The sequence below is a fragment of the Urocitellus parryii genome, chromosome 14, assembly GCF_045843805.1.
Source record: "Urocitellus parryii isolate mUroPar1 chromosome 14, mUroPar1.hap1, whole genome shotgun sequence".
NCBI lineage: Eukaryota > Metazoa > Chordata > Mammalia > Rodentia > Sciuridae > Urocitellus > Urocitellus parryii.
The window spans coordinates 4,686,442-4,713,069 of record NC_135544.1 but is presented as its reverse complement, the minus strand read 5'-3'; positions in this window follow the sequence as shown (position 1 = coordinate 4,713,069).

Here is a 26,628-nt window from a genome sequence, read left to right as displayed (position 1 = left end):
ACAGGAGTCCTATTGTACAGAAGGGAGAGAATGGCAGCTTGAAACAGGCAGCCAGGGGCCACCTCGTGTAGAGGGCTGGACTGGATTCTGTATTGATTTTTTATTGGAGTGGGTCAGGGGACAGCATTCCTTGATGGTGTAAGCCCTATCTCTAGAGGCTCTGAAAAACTCCTGGGTAGCCTCAGACCCATCCATCATCATCGAGTCAGGAAATGGAAAACTGGGCTTATGTTAACTCCTTAAATAGAATCAGCAATATCTCTGCCCATTTGGAGGCAGAACATTCGTTTGTAACACCAAAGTCGAAGTTTGTCCTATGGATTCGTGATTATACTGATCTACTCAAGAAGTAAACCATTCCCAAGATATTTCCCAAATATAGTATCTTACGAATGTTTTTATTAGTGAATTATTGTTACACAGTGGTGGGGTTCATTTTGACATATACATATATGGAATATAATTTCCTCCATTTCAGTCCCCAGTGGTTCCTCTTTCCCTCTATTTTCCTTACTCTATTCTACTGGTCTTCCTTCTACCCAAATATAATCTTATACTGAAAAGCATTATCACATTTTTAAGATGGCCGTGAATAGAGTGCATCACACCCCTTGAACCGCGCCACTGCGCAGGTGAATAATGAGTTAGAATGACAAAAAACTATCTTATTAGGAACTTACAGCAAAATGGGGGTGCACCCAAACCTAGAGGAAGGATTTCCAGCACCTAGGTCTGGTAATTGAGTCTCATACACGAGCCAACTGTGCGACCGGAGATCCGGGCTGACTGATCCGCGCAGCCCGCCCCTCGGATACAGACAGCAGGGAGCCGCTGAGAAGCGACCAGCAAGCAGGGAGGTTGCGGCAGATTCTGTGGAATCCTGCCACCTGAGCACTCACGGAGCCCCGGGCTGAGTTCGGGATTTTAGACGGGGAAGGACACTTCTATCCCCCACAACGGAAACTCCACCAAGGAAACCAGCGGCCACCATCCTGGAGAGCTGAAGTAACCACCGCCACTCTCCGACAGATTGCAACAATAAAACAGGTGCGTGTTACTCAGCTCATCTCCCATACATCGGGGAATTCACATAAAATCTCTCCTAGGCTCTCCTGGGGAGGGATTATCAGAACGAGCCTGCATAAAGACGCGGGGAAAACTAGAGACACCTGACCTTCAACTCCCCCTCCCATCAGCAGTGAAAACGGAAACCTGTATTGCCAGTACGGGGGGAGGGGCAAGCGGAAAAAATCAAAACAATAGAGTGCCAGGGTTCCCAATAGCCACCTTCCACGCCCAACAAATGGCAGGCCCAGAGTACAGTTTGAACTGCCGAGAGGCATCACAAAGGGGAAATCTGGTCTAGCAGGAGAAACCAGGACTAGCAGGAGAAACCAGGGGACTAGAGGCCAGGCCCTCTCAACTGGGCAGCTGGAGACAGCACACCCGCCAGCGAAACTCCACCCGCTGTCCGTGGGACTGGGCGGCTGGAGTCCGGCCCCTGCCGGTGACTAACCGCGCGACTGGGCAGCTAGAGATCGCCCGCCCACCAGCGACAGCCGGCCCATTGCCCCTGTGACTGAGCAGCTGAAGACTGCATGCCCCCGGGCGACCAATCGCCTGCCGGCTGCCCGCATGACTGGGCAGCTGGAGACCGCCCGCCCACTGGAGACCACCCTCCCGCTGGCGACCGACTCCACGACTGGGCAGCTACAGATCACCTGCCCGCCAGCGACAGCCCACCCACTGTCCGCGGGACTGGGCGGCTGCAGACCGCGGCCGCCGGAGACGGGAGCTGAAGCCAACCAGAGACAGTCCAATCCCACCCCTCCAATCGGACACCCCAGTAAGGAGCCTGGGGCCCGCCATAGCAGAGAGGTGACGTCACTGGAGCTCGGCCATCGGAATTCCTTCCCAGCGGAATCCACTTTAGCAGGCATAGTCTACCAACACAAAGGAGAGACAATAGAGATATAAAAAAAACAAAACAAATGTATAGAAGAGAACAGAAACACAGCAATCAAGTAGAGCTGGAAAGTAGTGTGAACATCATGAAAAAACAAAGGAAAAAAGGAGTACAAACAATGCAGGACAACTTAAATCTACAGGAGGACCTAGAAGCATTAGAAACAGGGATAGGGAAAGAACTCAAGGCATACCTAACTCAGATGAAAGGAATATTAGAGAAGACATGAGACAGCAAGTCCAAGCAATAAAAGTATATTTTGAAAATGAATTAAACAAACAAATTCAAATGGCAAAGAAGGAGCTTTACCAGGAGATAGAGATCTTTAAAAAAATCAAACAGTAATCCTAGAAATGCAGGAAACTATAAACCAAATTAAAAACTCAAACAAGAATATTACAAATATACTAGATCAAGTAGAAGTCAGAACATCAGATAATGAAGACAAAGTTTATCAACTTGAAAAGAATATAGTCAACACAGAAAAGATGCTTAAATCCCATGAGCAATCTATTCAAGAGATATGGGATGTCATAAAAAAACCAAATTTGAGAGTCATCGGGATAGAAGAAGGCATAGAGAATCAAACGAAAGGAATGGACAACCTATTAAATGAAATAATTCTAGAAAACTTCCCAGAGATAAAAGATAGAATGGATTGCCAAATCCTGGAAGCCTACAGGACCCCAAACATTCAAAACCGTAATAGACCAACTCCAAGACATATAATTATGAAGATAGCCAACATACAGAACAAGGAGAGAATATTAAAAGCTACGAAAAAAAGGAGGCAGATTACATTCAGGGGTAAACCAATTAGGTTAACGACTGATTTTTCATCACAGACTTTGAAAGCAAGAAGATCCTGGAACAATGTATTTCAAATGCTGAAAAATAATGGATTCCAACCAAGAATACTGTGTCCAGCAAAATTAAGCTTCAGATTTGACAATGAAATTAAAATCTTTCACGATAACCAAAAGCTAAAAGAATTTGCAGCCAGAAAACCAGCACTGCAAAGCATTTTGAGCAAAATACTACAAGAAGAGGAATTGAAAAATAGTACCCAAAACTAACAGCAGGAGGTATCTCAGTAAAGGGTAGTAAAGGGGGAGGAAGATAACCAAAAAGTATAAACTAGCCAAACTAAAATAAATAAATAAATAAACATGACTGGAAGTACAAATCATATTTCAACTGTAACCTTAAATGTTAATGGCCTAAACTCACCAATCAAGAGACATAGGCTAGTAACCTGGATCAAAAAAACAAATCCAACAATATGCTGCCTTCAGGAGACTCATATGATAGGAAAAGACATACACAGGCTGAAGGTAAAATGTTGGGAAAAATCATACCACTGACATGGCCCTCGGAAGCAAGCAGGAGTGGCCATACTCATATCGAATAAAATCAACTTCAAACCTAAGTTAATCAAAAGGGATGAAAAAGGACACTATATTCTGTTAAAAGGAACCATCCACCAACAAGACATAACAATTATCAATTTGTATGCACCAAACAATGGAGCTGCAACATTCATAAAACAAACTCTCCTCAAGTTCAAGAGTCAAATAGACTACAACAAAATAAATATGGGTGACTTCAACACACCGCTCTCACCATTAGACAGATCCTCTAGACAAAAGCTGAATAAAGAAACTATAGAACTCAATAACACAATCAATAACCTAGACTTAACCGACATATATAGAATATATCAACCATCATCAAGTGGATACACATTCTTCTCAGCAGCACATGGATCCTACTCAAAGATAGATCATATATTATGCCATAGGGCAACTCTTAGTAAATATAAAGGCGTGGAGATAATACCATGCATTTTATCTGATCATAATGGAATGAAACTGGAAATCAATGATAAAAGAAGGAAGGAAAAATCCTACATCACATGGAAAATGAACAATATGTTACTGAATGATCAATGGGTTACAGAAGACACAAAGGAGGAGATAAAAAAAATTCTTAGAGACAAATGACAATACAGACACAACATACCGGAATCTATGGGACACAATGAAAGCAGTTTTAAGAGGGAAATTCATTTCTTGGAGTTCTTTCCTCAAAAAAAGAAAAAACCAACAAAAAAATGAACTCACACTACACCTTAAAAACCTAGAAAAGGAAGAGCAAAACAACAGCAAATGTGGTAGAAGACAAGAAATAATTAAAATCAGAGCAGAAATCAACGAAATTGAAACAAAAAAACAACATTGAAAAAATTGAAAAAACTAAAAGTTGGTTCTTTGAAAAAATAAATAAGATCAACAGGCCCTTAGCCATGCTAACGAAGAGAAGAAGAGAGAGAACTCAAATTACTAACATACGGGATGAAAAAGGCAATATCACAACAGACACTACAGAAATACAGAAGATAATTAGAAAGTATTTTGAAACCCTATATTCCAATAAAATAGAAGATAGTGAAGATATCAATAAATTTCTTAAGTCAAACGCTCTTCCCAGATAGAGTCAGGAAGACACACACAATTTAAACAGACCAATAACAAAGGAAGAAATAGAAGAAGCCATCAAAAGACTACCAACCAAGAAAAGCCCTGGACCGGATGGGTATACAGCGGAGTTTTACAAAACCTTCAAAGAAGAATTATTACCAATACTTTTCAAGCTATTTCAAGAAATAGAAAAAGAAGGAGCTCTTCCAAATTCATTCTATGAGGCCAACATCACCCTGATCCCAAAACCAGACAAAGACACTTCAAAGAAAAAAAACTACAGACCAATATCTCTAATGAACTTGGATGCAAAAATTCTCAATAAAATCCTGGTGACTCGAATACAAAAGCATATCAAAAAAAATTGTGCACCATGATCAAGTAGGATCCATCCCTGGGATGCAAGGCTGGTTCAATATACGGAAATCAATAAATGTTATTCACCACATCAATAGACTTAAAGACAAGAACCATATGATCATCTCGATAGATGCAGAAAAAGCATTTGACAAAGTACAGCATCCCTTTATGTTCAAAACACTAGAAAAACTAGGGATAACAGGAACTTACCTCAACATTGTAAAAGCTATATATGCTAAACCTCAGGCTAGCATCATCCTAAATGGAGAAAAACTGAAGGCATTCCCTCTAAAATATGGAACAAGACAGGGATGCCCTCTATCACCACTTCTATTCAATTTAGTTCTTGAAATACTAGCCAGAGCAATTAGACAGACAAAAGAAATTAAAGGCATAAAAATAGGAAAAGAAGAACTCAAATTATCGCTATTTGCGGATGACATGATAATATATTTAACAGACCCAAAAGGGTCTACAAAGAAACTGCTAGAGTTAATAAATGAATTCAGCAAAGTGGCAGGATATAAAATCAACACGCATAAATCAAAGGCATTCCTGTATATCAATAACAAATCCTCTGAAATGGAAATGAGGACAACCACTCCATTCACAATATCCTCAAAAAAAAAAAAATACTTGGGAATCAACCTAACAAAAGAGGTGAAAGACTTATACAATGAAAACTACAGAACCCTAAAGAGAGAAATAGAAGAAGATCTTAGAAGATGGAAAAATATACCCTGTTCATGGATAGGCAGAACTAACATCATCAAAATGGCGATATTACCCAAGGTTCTCTATAGGTTTAATGCGATGCCAATTAAAATCCCAACGGCACTTCTTGTAGAAATAGATAAAGCAATCATGAAATTCATGGAAAAACAAAAGACCCAGAATAGCAAAAGCAATTCTAAGCAGGAAGTGTGAATCAGGCGGTATAGCGATACCAGAGTTCAAACTGTACTACAGAGCAATAGTAACAAAAACAGCGTGGTACTGGTACCAAAACAGGCAGGTGGACCAATGGTACAGAATAGAGGACACAGAAACCAATCCACAAAATTACAGCTTTCTTATATTTGATAAAGGGGCTAAAAACATGCAATGGAGGAAGGATAGCATCTTCAACAAATGGTGCTGGGAAAATTGGAAATCCATATGCAACAAAATGAAACTGAATCCCTTTCTCTCGCCATGCACAAAAGTTAACTCAAAATGGATCAAGGAGCTAGATATTAAATTAGAGACACTGTGTCTGATAGAAGAAAAAGTTGGCTACGATCTACATACTGTGGCGTCGGGTTCCAAATTCCTTAATAGGACGCCCATAGCCCAAGAGTTAATAACAAGAATCAACAAATGGGACTTACTTAAACTAAAAAGTTTTTTCTCAGCAAGAGAAACAATAAGAGAGGTAAATAGATAGCCTACATCCTGGGAACAAATTTTTACCCCTCACACTTCAGATAGAGTCCTAATATCCAGAATATGCAAAGAACTCAAAAAAATAAACAATAAGATAACAAATAACCCAATCAAAAAATGGGCCAAGGACCTGAACAGACACTTCACAGAAGAGGACATACAATCAATCAACAAGTACATGAAAAAATGCTCACCATCTCTAGCAGTCAGAGAAATGCAAATCAAAACCAACCTAAGATACCATCTCACTCCAGTAAGATTGGCAGCCATTAGGAAGTCAAACAACAATAAGTGCTGGCGAGGATGTGGAGAAAAGGGTACACTTGTACCCTGCTGGTGGGACTGCAAATTGGTAAGGCCAATTTGGAAAGCAGTATGGAGATTCCTGGGAAAGCTGGGAATGGATCCACCATTTGACCCAGCTATCGCCCTCCTCGGACTATTCCCTGAGGATCTTAAAAGAGCGTACTATAGGGATACTGCCACATCAATGATCATAGCGGCACAATTCACAATAGCTAGACTGTGGAACCAACCTAGATGCCCTTCAATAGATGAATGGATAAAAAAAATGTGGCATCTGTACACAATGGAGTACTACGTAGCAATAAAAAGGACAAAATCATAGAATTTGCAGGGAAATGGATGGCACTAGAGCAGATTATGCTAAGTGAAGCTAGCCAATCCTTAAAAAACAAATGCCAAGTGTCTTCTTTGATATAAAGAGAGCAACTAAGAACAGAACAGGGAGGAAGAGCATGAGGAAAAGATTAACATTAAACAAAGATGAGTGGGGGAGAGAAAGGGAGAGAGAAGGGAAAACATATGGAAATGGTAGGAGACCCTCAATGTTACACAAAATTACATAGAAGAGGATGTGAGGGGAAAGGGGGAGGGAAACAAGGGAGAGAATTGAACAACAGCAGATGAGGTAGAAAGGGATGATGGGAGGGGAGGGGAGGGGGGATAGTAGGGGATAGGAAAGGTAGCAGAATACAACAGTCACTTATATGCCATTATGTAAAAATGGGAGTGTGTAACCAACGCGATTCTGCAATCTGTATTTGGGGTAAAAATGGGAGTTCATAACCCAATTGAGTCAAATGTATGAAAGATGATATATCATAAGCTTTGTAATGTCTTGAACAACCAATTAAAAAAAATAAGACAAAAATGTCCTCTCTCACTGCTACTATTCATTCAACATTACTGGCAATCCTATACAGTGCCAATAAAGCAACATAAGAAACAAAAGATCCAGATAGGAAAAGGAAAATAAAAAAGGTTTACATTGTGTACATATATAAAAAATCCTAAGGAATCTTTAAAAAAGGCTGTTGTAGGATCAAAATGTCAAAAGTATGTTTGTATATACTATCAATGAAAATGAAAACTGTTATTTTCAAGATATTTGTAAAATCAATGAAAACTACAAAACATTGTTGAGAGGCATTAAAGAAAGTAAAAATAAATTAATATATACACTAAAAAAAAAGAAAAGCATCATCACATTTCACAGTGGTAGTTCTTGGTAGCTATATTAAGTCACTGGAAATTTCAGAATATCCAATAAAAATCCATTTAAAAAAAAACATCATGGAGATTTGTCATGCAGGATAAAAATTTCTTGAAAAATAGTATGCAATTAGCCAGTCTCTGACTACTGGGGCTATTGCAGTAAGTCCTTAATTTGTATGTCATATTATGAGGAAGATTTTTTAAAATTATTAGAAATTATTTAGAAAAACATAAAGAATGATACAGTGAACTCCCATGGCTCATTGGCTCATTGGCTTGCATAAAAGACCCATAATTTTGAAGTTCCCCTTGATCTCATCTCCTCTGGAAGTAATATTTTTCCTGAGTCAGATCTATGTCATCTTTAAGCATTTTTGTATGAAATTAGTACATATGATTGACTTGAATGATTGTAAATTTTACATAAAATATTTTGCATATTTTCTATAATTTTTTACTCAACATTATTTGAATGAGTCACCCACATTATTGCTTAGTATTTTATTTTTCTACTTTATTATTGAAAGATATGTAGGTAGTTTTTACTTTGGTTAAATAATGTAGACTTTCAACTTTGTTAGGTATTGTCTAATTGTTCTTGAAAATTATACTAAACTATACTCAGACAGGCAATTCTAGGGTTCCTACTGTTTTACATCCTTGCTATCATCTTTGATTACTAACCCATTCTAATTTTGTCAAACTATCTCCTGGTTTTAATATCTATTTCTCTGACATCTAGTACTGAAAGCATCTTTTGTACTAAATTTGTTTCCTAATTTTCTCCTCCACTTTCTACATTAAATACTGTGCCCCCCCCCACACACACACCCACACAAATACATACCCCAGTTCTTTCCAGTGCTATGCACAGTATGGAAGTCAGAAACATAAATGCATTCTCCACTCATAACAGAGTCTAACCAAAATAAGGTGCTTAATAAATATTTTCTGAATGAATGAAGATGTGGTTTGTAAGATTCTGAATTCACTGCTAGTCCCAGTGACAGAAATTATTAACAAACTCATCTCCCTACTGCTCCTTCATCCTGTGTATTGTTGCTAGTTAGAAATCCTGACGCTCCCGTGTTTAAAATATCCCATGGCTCCCAATTGCTGACAAAAAGAGATTCAAATTTCTCATGCAAATAATTACTTCCTTTCCTCAAATAGAGTTTCTTTGTCTCTTCTATTTTTATTTCTCACTATGGCTTCCATCTGAGCCCTCTGCTCCACATAAGTTGGTGTCCTTTATTCTTCCCCTCATGAGGCAGCTTACTAACAGAGATGAAGACTTTCCTTATAAAACCCCAGAATTTCATGCATATAGAAAACACTGCACAATGTTTAGTGGCCTATAAAAATATCAAAGGGCAGAATCTTCATATTTTCAAACATGGGACACAATGAGAACAATTACTGATTTGGGATTAAAGGGATTGTTGTGGGAGTGTGTGTTTAACTCCCTGAGAAAAATTCCACATACACCATGAACTAAACATTCATCTATACTACAGGACTGATGAAGTGAGTGTGAGAACTGACTTCAGGGAAAATCACAATTTTCATGATGGAAGCATGCTGTAAGTAGAAACCAGGCATTCTGCTGAGTAAGAGGAGGAATACCTAGAAAAATTTCATCTGTTGCCAGTCCTAAAGGGACGTTGTGTTAGTCCGCTTTGTGTAACTGTGAACAAAATACCTGACAAGAATCACTTAAAGGAGGAAAAAGTTATTTGGGGCTCAAAGTTTCCAAGGTCTCAGTCCTTAGATGGCTGGCTTCATTGCTCTAGGCCCAAGAGGATATCATGGCCGATGGGCACGGCAGAGAAAGGTAGCTCACCTCAGGGTGGCCAGGAAGAAGAGGGAGAGAAGAAAGGTCCTCAGGGAAGATGTAACCTTCCTCCAGTCATACCCCACCTGCTCACAGTTACCACTCAGTCAGCTCATTCAAACCAGGATAGACTGGTTAGGTTCAGCTCTCATAATCTAATCATTTCACCTAGAAACATCTCTGCATTAACATCGGAGCTTTGGGGAACACCTCATACCCAAATCATGGCAGACATTGTACCTAGATCTTACTTTCCAAGCATAGTATAGTAAAATCTTGCTCTGTCTTTGGTAACTTACTTAGATACCAACTAATGGCCAGAAAAAAACGGATCCTCCAAATGATTCTTGGAACTTTGTTAGAAGTCATTCCACCAACTGAAAAGTATCAGCTATTTCCTTTCAGATGAAGATAGGCGCAGTGAGCAAACAGATGCAGAAAAGATTAAAGGCAAATAGTGAAGGTCTTTCCATCACTCCCTTCTTATGGGGAATAAAATATGCACCCCAAATGATTGCAAACGAGGCAAGAGAGATGATTGATACTAGAAGACTCCCAAAGGTCAGAAGTCAGCTAGGGATCTAGAATCCTTCCTTGGTTTTATCTTTTATTTTATTTTCTATTGGTATAGCCTCATGTATCTTTATTACAATTAAAAGAAAATGCTCTATGCTGAGAGAAAGAACCATGAAGAGAGCAGAAAATTGAGGTTCTACTTTTTGTCTTAGCCATTAACATAATAGAGAAATGAAGTTATACTGAATGATCTCCAAACTAGATCTAGCTCAAACATACTGTGTCCAAATAATTCTAAAGTCAAAAGTATCCTAACTGCATGTTACACTTATTATTGGAGAAAAAAATAATGCTTTCAAGAGCTTCTATATACATAGGAGTCAAGTCACCAGCCCTTTTTATTATATTTTGAGACACGGTCTCACTAAGTTGCACTAAGTTGCTTAGGGCCTTGCTAGTTGCTGAGGCTGGCTTTGAACCTGTAATTCTCCTGCCTCAGCCTCCCAAGTCTCTGGGATTACAGGCGTATACTGCTGCATCCAGAATATTTCAAGTTTGGAAAGCACAAGCAATTCTAAAAATTTAGATGGAAATTAAAAAACAGTCATTGAAATCAGTTTTAATAACCACCCCAAACACCTGATCGACTTTCAAACTCTTTCGATTTCTAAGAGAAATACTTTGGTTTTCCTGGACCTTATACTTTAAAATCAAGAACTTTCACTAGATAGTTGTCTCAGGGTAAATTCCAAGAGAAAAGAAATATTCTCCCACTGTTAAAAAAGAAAGAAAGAAAGAAAGAAAGAAAGAAAGAAAGAAAGAAAGAAAGAAAGAAAGAAAGAAAGAAAGAAAGAAAGAAAGAAAGAAAGAAAGAAAGAAAGACTGATTCTCCGGTTAGTCTACCTTCTGCTGGATATTCTGAATAATACTAAATGGATGGGTGATAAATCAAAAAATGTTGAATGTCCTTGATAAATGCCATGTGGAAGAGGAAATTGTAATTGTGAGTCATTATTGAAAACGTTGGATTATCTTGAAAGGTCTGTGACTCACACAAAGAGAAAGAGACTTTGTTAATTTTTAGTCATAATGGGTGTAAGGGGGAAACAGTTGCTTTCTGGAAGGATCAAACATAAAGAATAAGGTGTGTGTGGAGATTATTTGTGGCTTAAGCACAGAAGGGTTCACCTCCTAAATAACAGAGTGGGTCTGATAAGAAGGCACATGAAACCACAGCACCTTGTCTCTCTCTGCTGTCACTATGGGATTCAGTTATGGAAGCTACATCACAGACCTCTACAAGGAAGAAAGCAGGGAGGGAAGGGACACCCATCTCTCAGCTGTCAGCTCCCCTTTCCCAGCTGATGTAAAGGAGGTTGTGGAATGTCTTGGTTTTTTTTTTTTTTTTTTTTTTTTTTTTTTTTTTTTTTTTTTTTTTTTTTGCTGAGCCTTTATTCCAAAGTAAAATCAAGATTCTGTTATTCCAAAGAGGGGGAATACTTGATATCAGTTGAACAATTGGAAGCCTCTGGCTTAATACTCAAAAGAGGAAATAAGCAAATTGATCATTGGGAAGAAAGGTGATACATGAAGTTAAAGAATAACTTTTCTTCCTGGGTACAATGGCACACGCCTGTCATCCCAGCAGCTGAGGAGGCTGAGGCAGGAAGATCTTGAGTTCAAAAGCCAGCCTCAGCAAAAGCCAGGCGCTAAGCAACTCAGTGGGACCTTATCTCTAAATAAAATACAAAATAAGGCTAGGAATGTGGCTCAGTGGTGGCATACCCCTGAGTTCAACCCCTGGTAGGTCTTCCACCATGAAAAAAGAATCACTTTTTTTTTTTTAAAGTCATAAGTTTGCATGGTCCAAATACTACTGCTTGTGGACATTTGAGGCTTTGAAACTCATCTATAATACCATGCATGTCAAGTAGCCAAATGATAATGAAAAGTCATTATCCTCTTTCTTGATCTCAATTTCCTTACCTACAAAATAAAAGAATATATTAGTAGTTTTCAGAATCTTTTTATAGCAGAACTCTTTGTCCAGATAAACTTCATGCATATTCTCAGATAAGACTGACAAAAGGAAGAACTTATCCAGGTGGAATGGGGCTGAGAGGTCTACACCATGGCCTGTCCTTTGTTCTTCAATTGGGTCTCTGAACTACTTAAGGGCTTTAAGGAAGACAATGTAAAATCTAGGCCTCTTAATGCTTTTCAGACTTGAGCATTTCAGGGTTTCATGATACAAGCCGAAAAGGGCCATGTAGGCTTTTTGTCCATAAACCTTCGTCTTTCTTTCCCAGTGTTTGCTAAAAAGGATTTGGGGAGAAAATGTCTATAAGGAGCCTTTGAATATCTGGCCCCTTTTGCAAAAATTAAACATAAAATCTGGGGTCCTCACGGGGGGTTTCTCTGCATGCTTTGCAAGTATACATGTACACATCTTACGTATCTTGACATTTATGAGAATTAGGTACATTACAAATTAGATGTAGGTAATTAGCAGTTTCCTCTATGATGTTTTCCTTCTATGAAGTGTTATTTCTAAAGACCATAAAAGCATATTCCAGATAATCTACATCTGATCACACCTGATTTTCTATATTTCTTAGTTAATGCTTGGATTCTCTCCAAAGGTGAATATTGGAAGGAGAAGGCCAATTCTATTCCATGTAGTCAATTTAATCTGGTCAGGGAGAAGGGAAGATATTGTCCTACAGGAATTTCAGCAAAAGTGTTGGAGTTTAAATTTCATGTGTGGCTTTTCCTTTATGAGGATTAGCTGCTGTGCAAGTCTGAAAAAAATGCTTGGGAGAAATAAAATCATAGATAGAGATGGTGTAAAACCAAGGGTGGCTTTTGAGTCACACTTAATAGGAATATAGTACTCTTTTACACTTTCCAAGTTTCCCCTATTCTATTGGGACTCTTAAACCGAAATAATAATCTCTTTTCCCCTTTAAATAATTCTTGTCCTAGTTTTAAGACTACTAGGGGAATAAAATAAAACACATGCAAAACTGAACATCAGCAGTACTAAAACATATGTAACAGCATGCAGGAACTCCACAGACCTTGTAAAAATCCATTTAAGACCACAGAGAAAATCACCTAAAGTACAGACCAAAAATGTGTTTGAATGGAGAAAATGGATTTTGAGGGCAGGAAACTCACAACTTTGTCTTGGCCCTGTCTTTGCCCAGTGGCTGTGCCTTCTGTGTGGTCACTCTTACCTACCTGAATTTTGGTCTCACTTTTTGCATAACCTAGTAATAGATCTCTTATCTTCCAGAGTGACTGGGAATATTTTGTTCATTATCCTAATATTCTTAGGCTAAGTGAAAGAAAGTAGATAAATAGCCCAAGAAGTATTATTCCTATGTCAAACATTTAAAATGTAAGATGGTAGGGCTCTCATGGGACTGGCATTAGATCCAAGGTCATGTGCACAACATACAAGTTCATAACTGTTTTTATATTCTCCATGTAACTTGGCCAGGTTCCCATTAGTGGATCTAGATCTTATAATCCTCCCTTGGTCCCTAATTTCCAAGTTTTATCTCATTCATATTTAACCAGAGGTTTAAAAACATCAACTTCTATATGCAATGAATTTCCTTCTGTCCTAAAATCAAATGGGTTCCCCTTATGAGATATTGTAGTAGCAGGAGATGAGGTGCTACAAATCAAAGGACTTTCAGATTTCTCTCTTCAATGCTGAGATCACTGGGCCCCTTTTTTTCTCAATTCTAATAGTTTCAAGCAGCCAAACAGTCCCAAGTCCTTGACCTTGAAATTTGGGCTTAGGGCCACAATCTTCAGAACTGGGAGTCAGCCCAAGTATAGCGCTTGTCTGGCTACAATCCAAAAGTTTGGTAGAACTCCTAGAAACAAAACATCTATAAACAAACAAAATTAACCCATGTATCACTTTTATGCCAACTGAGTTTAAATCAAAGTAATTACTTTTAAAATGTCACATAGAATAATTGCTTATTTTAAATAATTGTTTAAAATATGTTCTTTGCAACAATTTGGTTTTAGGAACCTAACAAAGGTTAGGTGTTAGGGAAAGTTTTATATGATTTTCCATTAAAATTTGTCCAGTAATCACCCCTGTCAACTATACTGTAGAGAACTGTTCAACTACACTGTGGAGGGCTGTGATCTGGGAGAGCTCATGGATATGCAACATCTGCACATCATATCATGAGGTCATTGGGCACCATGCTCAGAAGATCCTGTTCTTAGTTGACTGTTTTAGTATGTCCCCCACCACCTCCCTCTTTTTGTTGTTTTATTGCAGTACTCAGGATTGAACCGAGGTGCATTTTACCTCTGGGCTACATCCTCAGCCCTTTTCTGAAATTTTATTTTGAGACAGGTCTCACTTAGTTGCCCTGGGAAGCCTTGAACTTGCAATCCTCCTGCCACACAATCTCTTGAGTAGCAAAGATTATAGATGTGCAACACTGCATATAGTTGCTATAATTGTTCTGAAATTCTTAATTTTATCTTTGAATTTGACTTTTGTAAATGAAGTCTAATGGCACACAGAGTAATCATGTGAATTTAGGAAACAACATGGATGTCACTGTTGTCTCTGTTCCCACTTATAGATAATGTTCACCATTAGCACATGATTCCAGTGGATCCACAATGCATGGAAGTTCAGGAAACTCGAAGTGAATACAAGGTAATATTCTTATGTCTGTGACTGGGTGAGAGTGCAGATGGGCCCACTGCTGTGGTTTAGATACATGACCCGAAAGGTCCTTATACAAGGGTTTGGTACCCAGGGTAATTTTATGGGGAGGTCCTGCATACCTTTATAAAGTAAAGCCTAATTGTGAGGTATTAGATCACTGGCATCTGGGTCCCCAGTCTCATCTCCTTCTGTTTCCTGGCTCATGAGGTGAGCAGTACACTCTACCATGTGTTCTCACCATGATGTGCTGCCAATACCAGAACTCTAAACCAATGCAGCTGCTGCCAAATATTGAACTGCAACCTCCAAAACTGTGAGCCAAAATAAACCTTTACTTTTCATAAGTCAATTGCCTCAGACATTTCATCATGATGATAGATAACCGTGAAGTCATACTTTCCATTAGAAAACTATGTTTTGCTGGGCATGGTGGTCCACCGCTGTAATCCCAGTTGACTGTGGAGGCTGAGGCAGGAAGATTGAAAATTTAAAGCCAGCCCCAGAAATTTAGCAAGGCAGTAAGCAATTCAATGAGACCCATCTCAAAAGAATAAAAAGGGGTAGGGATGTGGCTTAGTGGTTACGTGCCCCAGGTTCAATCCCTAGTCAAAAAGGAAAACAAGACAAGAAAGAAGAGTTTGCTTTGATTTTTTTTTTTTTTATTGCTGTTGGTACTGGGGATTGTACCCAGGGACTCACACAGGCCAGGCAAGTACAATGTGTATTTGCTTTGAATGCAGAAAGAAAACATTTCATCTAAGAAATGTTAATAACAATGTGATTGTTGCATACACTTTCTTCTTTGTATTCACCTCTATGTATCAGCCAACGACTTATGTTGAAATTACATAGAAGAGAAAGGTTGTGAAAATCAGGGCTCCTTTTCCATTTAGTATTTTACTAGTCAATAAACCAAATATAGAGTATGTGCATCAAGAAGTAAAATAAAAACATTTTGAATTAATTTTGAATTAATTTTGTGCAGCATTTCATTATTTTGGTAACGCACGCACTTGTGTACGTATGTACAAGCTGCAAAATACATACATAAATTTGGTGATTTCCCCATACAAGCTAAATGCTATTATAGTTCCATTAAAATTAGTATTATAGGGGATGGGGATGTGGCTCAAGCGGTAGCATGCTCGCCTGGCATGCACGGGGCGCTGGGTTCAATCCTCAGCACCACATAAAAATAAAATAAAGATGTTGTGTCCACCGAAAACTAAAACATAAATATTAAAAATTCTCTCTCTCCTCTCTCTCTCTCTCTCTCTCTCTCTCTCTTCCTCTCTCTCTTTTAAAAAATATAAAAAATTAGTATTATATAAACTAAAGGTGAATGGTATCATTCATGTTAGTAATTTAAATTTTTAATTAATTTTTACTTAAAATGGCATTAAATGGCAAATTTAAAACTATAACATGCCAGAAAGCAGAAAGGACAATGCTTTCTTTAAACAACAAAGAAAGTAATCTTGTCCCTTTTTACTCTTCCTGATATGTTAGTGTACTTGTTCATTTGATCTTCTCAGGGGATAATTGACATAGAGAATATTTCATTCAAAAAATAAGTCAAATCTGTGATAGAAAATTGAAATTTCTTATATGTAAACCCGAACCATATACAAAGTGCTTTATTCTGTGTTGGGTCTATGTAGCTCTTTCATGAGAAACTTTCTGTGCTGTAGAGCACAAAAGACTTACTTCTGACTAGGTTGTTTCCCAGGACTTTGGAGATAAACACAAGATGACTTTGTCTCTTAGCAGGAGGTGCTGTTTGGTAAAGTTGTTCTTGCATGTCTCACACATCAAGTAGCAAGTGAGGACCATGCCTGTGCTCATCCTGAGCACCATCCTGTCTCCACCACCCCACGCTATGCCTGGCAGAAAGGTGATTGTTATCAATGGGCGCTGAATAAATTAAACCACACAATGACATCACAGCCTCACAATTCATATGGTCCTTGCCTATTTGTGATTCTATTTCCAATCGGTGCAATATAGTTGAGGAGAATGCTAATTTGCCTTTAACATCACTTTTCATATATTTAAAACTATACTACAGTGTCTCACATTGCTGAGCATGCTATATCCTAAACCTTGATGCCGAAAATCTTTATGTGATTCAGAAGTCATTTTTCCCCATCAGATTAAAAGAGTTGGACCTCGAAGTACCATAAGTGTATGAAATCTTTAGAAAATAAGCTGCCTGTCAAGTCTTAAAATGGAGATACCAGAATAGGTTCTAAAACTATAAGTACATTAACTTTTCATAATTTTTTCTTTAGTACTGAAAATGAACCTTTGGTGATCTACTACTGACTACCCTGTCTCAAAATAAAAGAATTAAAAGGGGAGGGAACACCCATTCCCTTTTATTTTGAGACAGAATGCCACTAAGTTGCCCAGGCTGGCTTTGAACTTGCACTTCCTCCTGCCTCAGGCATCCAAGTAGCTGGGATTACAGGAATGCACCACCACACCTGGTTCATACAATAATTTTAAATGACTTTCTGGAGGGGAGATAGAAAAGGCACTATACTTACTTGGTCTTGCAATTCAGAGCTCTATTTTTAAGTTAAATTTTTAGATATAGAAAACACTTCAGTAACTAAGCACAATTCAGATCAAGTCTTTTGCAGGCTGATTGTGAAGCCCCGAGGAGGACATGGGTATTGAATGATGGCATAATCACTTCTTTACACAGAATAATTCTGTCCTCTTACTTTGATGACCATGAACAGTATTTTACAAGGATTTAAATAATGTAAATATGAAATAGAAGGTTTGACAGATTTAAATACAGAAACCAAAGTAGGTCATTAAGAAATGTGGAGGATGTTTCTCTCTGTCCTTGCTAGGCTTACATGTTCCAGACAGGTAGTATAGCTTCCCAGCACAGCTGCACTGCCATCCCCCTCCCATGGTGCTGCCTCATCCATCTGTTCCATGGGGAAACACTCTCCTCTCTTCCTAACCAAGTCTCACCCATAAGTCAAGGTACAGGCTAGGGATGGCCAGTTCTTTCTCTTTTTCTTCGATGACTTTTCTCAATCATTTGAACTTCAAAAATTGTCTTTCCTTTTAATTCATAAAGAACATATATCTATCTTATATTCCATGCTATTACTCAACAACTACACACATTCAGTTTTAGATTTCTCTGCTTTGGGGGAAGAGTACTAAGTATTGAACTCAGAGATGCTTAACGACTGAGCCACATCCCCAGCCCTTTTTATTTTTTTTATTTTGAAACAGGGTCTTGGTAAGTTGCTTAGAGCCTTGCTAAATTGCCAAAGCTGGTGTCAAACAAGATTTTCATGCCTCAGCCTCCTGATTTGCTAGAATTCAGACATGTATCACTGATCCCAGCTTGCATTGTTTTAATTTATCATTTAATTATTATATATTTCAACCTACAAATTTGTGGATAGAGATCATTTGATTTACAAAATATCTTTTATGGCCTAATCTAAAAGTCTGCTTTGAACAAATAAATTCCCCAACACCAAATTAGAGTAAATGAATAAATGTGAATCGTGTTTCACTGTACTGTACCCTCTAAAATATATATGAAGGCAAAGACACAAATCATTGTGTCATATGTATTGTGATAAGAGAAAAAGAGAGAAGTTCTCTAAGAAGATAAGTGATTACATAGATTTTGTTAAAATTTTTTTGAAGTTTCAAGCCAGTAGACACTACATTTATTCTTTTAACAGATCAAATCATCTTTAGGACTGTTACTGAGAAAAATATCTAACTCTCATCTAATTATTTTAAATTTTAGATGATTTCAAAAATATTCTGATTTTGTTCTTATGCTTAAAAAGATATAAAGTGAAAATAGACTACATGACCATTTAAGGATCTACAATCAAATAAATTAAAATTTTAGAATAAATTCACATTAGCAACAAAAAAATGAATTAATGCTCTTTTAGGCAGACCTTGGTAGTTATTCACAGAGCTGGATAGAATAAGGCCTTTCCATGACCCTCTGATATATTAAGAAACTGGAGACTAATTCCTCAAAACTATTCTAGTCGTCTCAGTTTCTTTTCTTTCCCAGACTCTTCTAAACAAGCACTTCCTTCATCTAATAACCATACCTTTCTCTTAATGTTTTTTATCTTCAAATTTCTGGAGAAACATTTGCTAATTAGAACAAATTTTATTTGGCTTTTAAGACGTGAAAAAACCACAGCTCAGGGTATTTGTATTGGAAATAAATTTATATACACATGCTGGTCAGCCCATTACTGGGGTGGAACTTACGTGTTGTTATGATTTATCTAATAGTATTTTTTCTTTCTTTTTTTTTTGAGAGAGAGAGAGAGAGAGTTTTAATATTTATTTTTAGTTTTCAGTGGACACAACATCTTTTTTTTTTTAATGTGGTGCTGAGGATCAAACCCAGTGCCCTGCGCGTGCCAGGCAAGTGCGCTACCGCTTGAGCCACATCCCCAGCCCAATCTAATAGTTTTTTCTATGTGTGAAAGAATCCTATGACAATTTACAAGTTAAAGTTAGCTGCATGGAGAGTTTTGTATTTGAAATAAAAGGGACATATTTCAATTAAGTGTCAAATAACACATAAGTTAATATTAGAGAGTTCAACTATGTCTATCAACAATATATTATGGAGTATAAAACTTCAGTCATGTGGTTTAGAACTGTTGTCTAGATATTTTCTATTTATAAATAAGAACATCTATCTGCTAGTTCATTTCTTTATTAATTCTTTCAACACTAGAGACTAATTTTTTATGCACTAACAAAATGCTACACATGATAGTTGTTCAATCATATTTTGATATAATCAAGTTCCTATATGGTGTCTTTAAAATAAATTTATAAGTTACCCTATATTCATCTGGGCAAAAGGTAGCACTTAAAGCCCTACCTCTTAACTGAGGGCTGGTTAAACTAACATTTCATAATATAATATGGCAGAAGTGACAGTATATGATTTAAAGACTAGGTAATAAAAGGCATCATGGCTGTCTCTTTTCAGTTACATACTCTGGGGAACTTATCTGCCATGTTGCAATGACCTTCAGTCAGCCATACAGAGATGTCATACTGGGGAAGAGCTGGTTTCCAGCCAGCATTCAGGAGTGGGAGCAATCTTGGAACTGGCTCACCCAGTTAGTCCCAGGTAAGGCTTCAGATAATGCAGCTCCAGCCAATCTCTCAACTATAACAACATGGAAAACTCTGAGATAGCAGCTTCAGCTGCTCTCAGATTCCTGACTTTCTACTAGGAAGATAATAAATGTTTGTTGTTCTAAAACAACAGGTTTTAGGAAAATTTGTTATTCATTGTTCAGAGTCATCAAGTTTCTTACCAAATGATGTTGGTCATCTTAAGATCTGATCTTTCTCTCTTGCTTGTAGGTTAATATCTACTACAAAGCCTTAGTATGCCCTAATTAAAACTGAATTCTCTTTTCATGCAAATAAAGGGGTTATTCATCAAGCTTCAGGAAATGGATATTATGTTGTACTGGCAGGAACTAGAAGAACATGTCTGGAACTGGAGCCTGAGTGTAGTAGACCATGAAGAGTGGAATACAAGGCTGAGGGATGGGTTCACTGATAAAGCATCCTCTCCCTTGATTCACAGTTTAACATTTTGGCAAGAGTTCTGGGATCCTATCCTCAGATGTTGATAGAATGATGCCTTGAAGTTTGGAAACAATGAAGGCCTACAAAAAAATGAGGTGGAAATTTCAGAACTGCTATGGCAGAGTACTAAGGAAGGAGTCAAACAATGAGAGGTAAACATATCAAAATAAATTTATTATTTAAGAACTACTTCCAAATACCAAGAAAATCTGGCAGCTTATTGTATTCCCAACATTCCCTTCATTAAAGTAATAAGGAAAGCGCAGTAAGAGTAGCATCATATCACTCAGGGGTGGCTGTCCTTGGTATACAAATTCAATGACAGGAAGTGTCACTGTGGATCCAAGATACCTAATGGGAGTAGCAACGTCATAGTCCATAAATTCAGAGACCATGTGGCAGTACTTAACTATTTAGATGAGTTAGAAATTATCACATAATGTAGAGTAATCAAGGTCTTTGCCATAGATCATGGATTTCCTAAAGGTAACATAAATGGACAAATAAGAACATTGTTTCATTTATTTAAAAAAACAGTGTAGGGCTGGGGATGTGGCTCAAGCGGTAGCGCCCTCGCCTGGCATGCGTGCGGCCCGGGTTCGATCCTCAGCACCATATACCAACAAAAATGTTGTGTCCGCCGAGAACTAAAAAATAAATATTAAAAAATTCTCTCTCTCTCTCTCTCCTCTCTCACTCTTTCTTTAAAAAAAAAAAAAAAACAGTGTAAGTGAGAAGCTTGATCTTAGCCACTACAATTGGAAATCACAACAATTAGCCCAGTTCTCAGACTAGAGCTTATTTATAGAGGGAAATGGAAAGCCCCCATAATGCAAATACATAGAGTGGTGATTCATCTAATTCTTCCTTCAAAGAACCTACATCCTTTCCCCAAAATTGCCATATAGTAAGGAAAGGAGAATACCTTGATCTTTCACAAGCTGTTTGATAATGAGTCTAAGCTAACACTGATTATCTCAGGGGACACAAACTATTCTCATGATCCCTCTGTTACAGGATGGGTATATGAAAATATGATAATGGAGTGACTGAGGTTCCTCTCACAGTCATAGTTGGACCATGAACCCACTCTGCACTTATTTCCTCAGTTCCTTGAAACACAATCAGGATGCATATAGGTAGAAATATTTGCTTACCATACTTTGGAAAAAGACTAGTTATCATAGGACTTAAAAGACCAAATATAAGATATTGAAACTTTCCACAACTCCACTAACATAGTAAACCTAGAACAATATTACATCCTAGATAAAATGATAAAGATTAGTGTCTCCCTAAAAGACTTAAGGAAAGCCAAGGTGGTGGTCCTCGTAACAATCCACTTACCAGTCCAGCGTTTGTCAAAACCAGAAAAATTATAGAAAATGACATAGAAAATGATGCTAAATTGTAGAAATTTAACCTATTGGTAGCCCAAATCACAGTCAATGTGATAGAAGTGTGATCTTTATTAAAACATATTAAAATACGCTATGGGATTTGGCATACAGCTATTGATATACCATATGCCTTCTTTCAGTGCCAATCAAGAAAAGATCATAATTCTTTGTATTCACTTAGAATAAACTGCAAAATTAAAAAGTAGTGTTCTTGTCATATGGTTTTGCTAAATTTCTTAGTCATGAAAGTTATAAAGGGTCTTTATAATCTTGACATTCTGTAGAATATCATGCTGACCTTCTACAGTCATGACAAATTGAAAATTAAAACTGGTGAATAGGAAATAATAAGTACTCTGATGACCAGGTAAAATGCACACATGACAGAGAATTCAGGGATTTTTCGATGCTTTTGTTGTTGTTGTTGGTTTGCTTTTTTAGAAAATGATAGTCTGGGGCATTTGGTAATATTACCTCCAAAATAATATCACACTGTGCCTCTTATTACTTAGAAAGAGGAGCAACACTTGGAGAGAGCATATGTTACAATGAGAAATATTGCTCAACTCATTTGTTGGGTCATGTGAAAAACTGACAATTTTAAATGGTATCCAGAAAAAGCGTGGCCGAAGCAAATATGTCCTGCCTCTGAAACACTTAGCCCTGTAACTGGGGTTACATAATTTTATACATCCAATATTGTTAGAAGTCTCTGTAATAGAGGAGAACAAATTGTAGAATTTCTCCCAAGCATCAAATGGAGTCATGATACAGTACCCTAGGTTTATATAGCAAGGCCGTTCCTTCTAAGGTGGAGAATTATTCACTGTTAAAAAAAGAAAAGAAAAAGTTATATCATCAACGTAACCCAAGTCCTCATTCCTCTCTGAGACAGAAACTTTACAATATACCATTCAAAAAGCCTCTATGAAAAATTCAGAAACCAGTTAAGAAGTTACACTACACCAGACAAATATAAAACCATGAACCATTGTAATTCACACGCTATAGTCACCCACCACCACCACCACCAGCACCAAACCAACATGGCTTGGCATATTCACAGAAAATGTCCAACTAGAAGCTTCTCTTAAGGAAGGAAAGAGAAAAGTGGAAGTTGTTTAAAATTCTGGTTTTTCAGGGGACCACCCAAGGTATTTGTTTAAGTTTTACATGATTTGGTGCACTGATGGGGAACAGGAATATAGTGAATGACTGGGACCAACAAGAAAAAGAATAGCTCACAAAAAATGTGGCTTGCCACAGCATCAGAGAACCTGCATTACAACAGACAATTATATAACAGGCCATTTGATGTTATTGAACCAGAGGACCTCTCCTGCAACCAAAAAAAAAGGAAGAAAAATGAAGAAAACCTCAGGGATTTATGGTCAAACATCAAGTGGAACCATATATGTGCATAAGGGAGTCCGAGAAGAAGAGAGAAAGAGGTAGAAAATTTGGGAAAAAAAATCATAATTGATTTCCTCACAAATAATGGAAAGAAAAAGATATTCAATTTCATGAAGCTAAAGGACTATAAGTAGGATAAACCCAAAATTCCACACCAAAATGTATTTAATCTAACTTTCACAAGTCAAAAGCAAATAGAAAATCTTAGGAACACCAAGAGAGAAGTGACTCATCATGCACAAAGGAACATCCATAAGACCATCCATGGGTGTCTCAGAAGGAACATTATGGATCCGAAAGAAATGGGATAATATAATCAAAGTGTTGAAAGAAAAATCTGCTACTACTGCTACTACTACTACTACTAGTACTACTACTATACTACTACTACTCACACATACACACTCCAACACAATAGTGTCCCTTAAAAATTAAACTGAAATGAAGACCTTCCCAGATAATAAAACTTGAGGAAGCTCATCACCACCAGACTTGTCTTAAACGCTAAAGGGAATGCTTCAGGATGAAATGAAAGAACTCTAGATAGCAACATGAAAGCATATGAAAATGCAAAACTCTCTAATAAAGATAAATATAAAGACATATACAGAATCCTGCAATTCTGTAATGGTGGTGTGTAAATCATTTAAATGTAGTACAGAATTTAAAACAGGAAACACCTAGAAAATATTAAAATAACATTAAATAAAATTAAATAATATATTAATATTAAAATATTAAATAATATTATATTATTTAATAACATTATTATTAAATGATATTAAAATAACATTAAATATTTAATAATATTTAAATAATATTAAAATAACTATAACTTTAAAGCTATATTAATGGATAAACAATACAAAAAATGTGTAATTTATGACATCCACAACATAAAATAGTGGGAGGAGATAAAAGGAATAGTGTTCTTGCATTCAGTTAAAATTTTTAACAGTTTAAAACAGATTATTATAGTTATATGATGTTTTTTATAATTTCAATGATATCCAAAAGGAAAACAACCATAGAAAATGCACAAATATGAAAACAGCTTCAAAGTATGTCAGTACAAAATAAGCAAGTAAATAAACATGAAAAGGAAGAATGAAAGAAAGAAAAGGGCGGGGGACAAAATAATTTATAGAGAAAAATCATTAAGAAAACATCAGTAACAAGTAGTCCTTTTCTATCTCTAATTACCATAAAAGTAAGTTAAACTGTACAAACAAAAGACACAGAAGAGCTGAGTAAATACAAAACTGAGATCTAAGCATACGTTGTCTGCAGGAGACTGGTTTCGTAGGCTGAAAAGTATGAAAGATGATAATCTATGCAAATGGTGACCCAATGATAACAGTCATATTCAACATCAGATTAAATCAGTAAGGAAACATAACTTGAACATTACTACATGGTTCAATTGGACCCAGAAGATATGGACAGAAGACGGAAAACAAGACCAACTGAATACACATTCTCCTCAGGCACCCATGAAGTATTCTCCAGGATAGATGCCAAAACAGAACACAAAACAAGTCTTAACAAGCTTAAGAAAGTTGAAAATATACCAATATCACTTCCGAACAAAATGAAATAAAAGTAGAAATCAGTAGAATAAAGAAAACTAGAAAATTCACCTGTATGTGTAAATCAAGCAACATATTCATGAATGACCAATAATGGATCAATAATAAATCACAAAAGAAACTAGAAGATGGTCTTGTAAATATGGAAATTTAAAACACCACAAATCAAAACGATGGAACAAAAGCTATGCTAAGAAGAAATTTTAAGGTAGCGAAAGTTTACATTAAAATAGAATATAAACCTTAATTCAGAAACTTAATAAGGAGTTAGAAAAAGATAAAGTTAAATTTTGAGATAGCAGGAGAATCAAGTTTAGAACAGAAATAAACAAAATAGAGAAAAGAAAAATCCAATGGAACTGAGAGTTGGTGTTTTGCAAGATCAAGAAAAGGGAAACCCTAAGAAAAAAAGAGAGAAGATTCAAATTACAAAAATTGGAAACTGAAGAGGTGACATTAGAAGTGATGCCACAAAAACAGAAAGGATCTGCTATAATTTGAATGTTCCTTCCAGAACTCATGTTGAAATTTAACTGCCACTGTGAAGGTTTGAGAGGTGGGACTTCCCAGTGATTAGCTTTGTTATAAAGCCAGCTCTTTCTGGTACCTGTGCTCTTTCCATGTGATGTCCTTGCCCAGGTTATGATGCGCAAGAAGGCCCTCACCAGAATCTGACGCTGGACTTTCTAGCCTCTGGAACTGTGAAAAACAACTTTCCTTTCTTTATAAATTACAGTCTGGTAGTAAGCTATATCAGCAGAAAATGATCATAAGAGACCACCATTAACAATTATATGTCAGCAAATTGGATAGCACTCAGAAAATAAATTCCTAGAAATGTAAAACTTTTTATGACTAAATAATGAATTTATAAAAAGCAGAACATACCTATATGTAGGAAGGAAACTGAATCAGTAGTTTTAAAAAATCACAACCATTAAAAAACAGAAAGCACAGGAAAAGGTGGCTTCAAAGGAGAATTCTATTCAAACTTTAAACAAGAATTAAAAACTAATCCTATCCAAACTTTTTCAAAAACACAGGGAGGAAGAAACGTTTCCAAACTCACTTTATGGGGCAAGCAATAACCTGATATCAAAATCAGACTAAAATAGCATGAGATTATATATAAAAATATAATATATATTATCTCATGCTATTTTATATATACATACATTATATATATATATATATAATGAACACAGATGCAAAAATTCTCAACAAAAATTCAGTACTAGCAAAGTGAGTTCAAACAACACATTAAAGGAATTAAATGTGGTGTGGTGGCATGACATATTGAGAAACCAGTAGTACAGAATAAAGAATCGAGAAATAAATCCTTATGTGTATACAGTCTTATGCTCTTCAATAAATGTACCAAAGATACATAATGGGGAAAGGATAGTCTCTTCAACAATATTAGAAAACTAGATATATACAAGCAAAAGAATAAAGTTGGACTCATACCATTTACAACTCAATACAGATTAAAGATGTAAAATAAAATCCAAAACTATAAATTTTCTAGAAAAAACACATAAGTGAAGAGACGGATGATGTTGGAGTTAGCAATAATTTCTTGGATGTGGCCTCAAAAGCACAGGCAATGAAAGCAAAAATAGATAAATGGGTTCACATCAAACTTCTATGCTGCAATGAAAACAACAACAGATTGATAAAGCAACCTATGGAATAGGAGAAAATATTTGTAAGCCATGTGCTGATAAGGGAGTAATATCCAGAATATATTAAAAAAATCCTAAAACTCGACAAAAATAA